Here is a 3148-nt window from a genome sequence, read left to right as displayed (position 1 = left end):
AAATTAGGGAAAAACTAAAAGCCACCCATGGTATAGGTTATTCAACTATCATAAAGCCATTCTTTAACTAGTATCATCATGACATGAGTTATCAACTAAGTCATCTCAACTTCACATGTTAGGCGATAATTTAACTAACCACCACGTAATACTAGATCCATCATCACTAAGCATGTTACAACCTTAAGGACTAGTTTCCATATTTTAATCAAGTAAAGTTCAACAACTAGTTTACTAGGTTTCTAGGTTTCAAATAATAATCATATATTTTAGAAGTAGCTAGTTATCACATAAGCCACATTACTAGGCAAGATTTCATAATATAACCTCTTATTCAAGACAAGTATATATATTAGGTTAGACTTGAAATTTTTATGCAAGTTTACACATAACGCTAAGCCTTAACCCAATATTAGGCATAACTTTCCACTAGTAGCTAATTTAGCATCAACAAGGGTCACACCTTTTATATAGTGATTTGAAACAAGAAACGAATAAAAATTTATCAAGAGAGACCTCATAATTCAAGAACATAGACGGTTGGCCACACACAGCCTAACCTTACAAATATCAATGCATATAAGTAAATTTGCCCCACACGGCATCATAATGTTCTTACCTCTTCCGAATTCACCGGACATTATCACAAAATCAACATATTCCTCCGAATTCATCGGACATCATCATAATATCACACATTCCTTCGGACTCGAACTGGACATCATCATGATATCACATATTCCTCTAGACTCGAACCTGGCATCATCATAATATCACATATTCCTCTGAACTTACTAGGCATTATCATAGTATTAATATTTCCTTCGAATTAATCAGCATCATCATAATGTCACATATTCCTCCAAACCCAAACCGGACATCATCATAATATCACATATTTTTTCGAACTCGAACTGAACATTACCATAATATCACATATTCCTCCGGACTTACCGGGATTCATCATAGTATCAATATTTTTTTTGAATTAACCGAGATTCATCATAGTATCAATATTTTTTTGAATTAATCGGGCATCATCATAATATCAATATTTTCTAAGACAACAACATACCCACATAAATGGCCCTAAATCAATAAACATACACAAGTTCACAATAATTGAGTAATAGAGATGTAAGAAACATAAACCATGACACTTTATTACTAATCATCATCATGATATATGAGTAGGAGCATAGGCATGAGTATCTAGATGACGTACACAATTATCATATTTTCATGGCTATCCGTAACACGGTAATAAGACAACAATCAAGTATACACATTTTCCAACCATCGACCTTATTCATAAATCGACAACCGGATTTAACCCTTATAATCTCAATAACATAATTTAGACGCTCATCAAGCATCAAGGTTACCAAGGAGTTACATAGTTCAAGCTTAAGGTGGGTCAAGTCCCACTTCTAACTCCCAATAATACTAAAGTCACTTCTACAAGACTAACTTCTACCCATATTTAGGATAGGTTATCTAAGTCACACCATAAGGGCTTATCAATCCTTACTAAGCCTATAGGAGAAATCCTCTTCAAGTATTCTTCATAAGTCAACCCAACACCAAGGTCATCTCCTATCTAGGCATTTTATAGGTCAATACACTCCTAAGGATAGAGAAGTATACCATTCATGTCTAATTAGAACAACTATAGTGTTCTCACACTAGTCATAAGACCACAATTAAGCTAACCAAGGTCCTAGACTAAGGGTCAAATATCATACCTTATAAATCCATGGCCTATAGCAATTAATGAATCCCAAGTTCACCATTTAATCAACTACCGTCTAAATTCCCCGCCCAATCTCGCAAGATATCAATGATTACATTACAAACAATCTCAATCTATACTACGGGTAACCCTAACCTACCTTGAATCTAAGCAACTCACGAACTAATGAGCTTTTCTTTCCTTTTCGAAAAGTTTCCCCTTCCAAAGGCAATTCTATCAAAAAAACAATCTAACCATTACAACAAGAATAACAATACCTATTATAGCACCATTGTGCCATGGGTTTCAAATGGACACCAAAACCCTAATTGGGTTTCACCCTTGGAAAGGAGTTTCCAAGACCAACCCATCGACTAATTATCTTTAGATAGTTAAAACCCTCAAGTAATTTGAGTCAATCACTCAATTTTGGGGATACAATTGACCCATAATGATTTAGGGTTTTAAGTCAAGAAACCATAAAATCAATATCAAATTAGAGGAATTCTCACCTTAGATTTGTAGCAAAATGATGGATTACACAAGTTACTAAGCTCCTAATCAACCCACAAGATCAATTTTTGATTCACCAATCTCCCATGGCCGGTAGGGTTTTAATAGAAATGAAGAATGCCTAAAATCTGCCAAAAAGCCCCTTTCATACGGTTTTAGATGGACCTGCAAGGTCAAAACTTATTTTTGACCTCCCGGGCTCATTCGGACTCTATTTTTCGCAAACAAACTATGTAACCCCACTAAATTAGACATTCCGGGTGCATTGGTGAAGTTCTATTTTCCCATAAAATGTCATTTAGGACACTTGTGGGTCCTACGCCCATATATTTTGATTTTTTACTTTTCGACTAATGGGTCAAAATGAGCTCGAGTGCTGTGGGATCCAAACCAAGGTACTATCTATCCTAAAATTGATATTACATAGCTGCTGGCACAGTCAAAATTTGCATCCAAAATTATTTTGCAGAAATTTTTGCCCGGTGGCCATTTGGAATCGACGAAAACTTTAAATTGAAAAAGTGGTTCTAAAAATCAAACGAACTGTCGGGTAACCAAACTATCGATTCCAGTAAGTCACTAATGACTTGGGACGTCTATGGAGGAGCTCTATCGGCAAAAATAAGCAAGAACACGACTAATGACCTGAAGGGTCATTACAACTTCTTTTTAAGATAGAATCTTCAACGAGTGGAAAGAAGCAACCTTACTAAGAAAGGTGCTTGTTGAGTAAGGCCGGCTTTAGAGCCCAAGCCCCTATAATATAATGAGAAGAAGAGGGGCTTCCCTCTTTTTCGCACATTTCCTTATTTATTACTACATCTTTTTTTGGGTGTATAGCTCAGTTGGTAGAGCATTGGGCTTTTAACCTAATGGTTGCAGGTTTAAGTATTGCTATACCCA

General features: G+C 35.7%; 1 non-coding gene across 1 annotated transcript; it reads left to right on the top strand.

The window, feature by feature from the left end:
* The first annotated feature begins 3075 nt into the window (after positions 1-3075).
* Positions 3076-3148, top strand: TRNAK-UUU. The gene has a single exon. It is a non-coding gene; the product is annotated as a tRNA-Lys (tRNA).

Source organism: Capsicum annuum, chromosome 12, assembly GCF_002878395.1.
Source record: "Capsicum annuum cultivar UCD-10X-F1 chromosome 12, UCD10Xv1.1, whole genome shotgun sequence".
NCBI lineage: Eukaryota > Viridiplantae > Streptophyta > Magnoliopsida > Solanales > Solanaceae > Capsicum > Capsicum annuum.
This window is presented reverse-complemented; position numbering and strand designations above follow the sequence as displayed.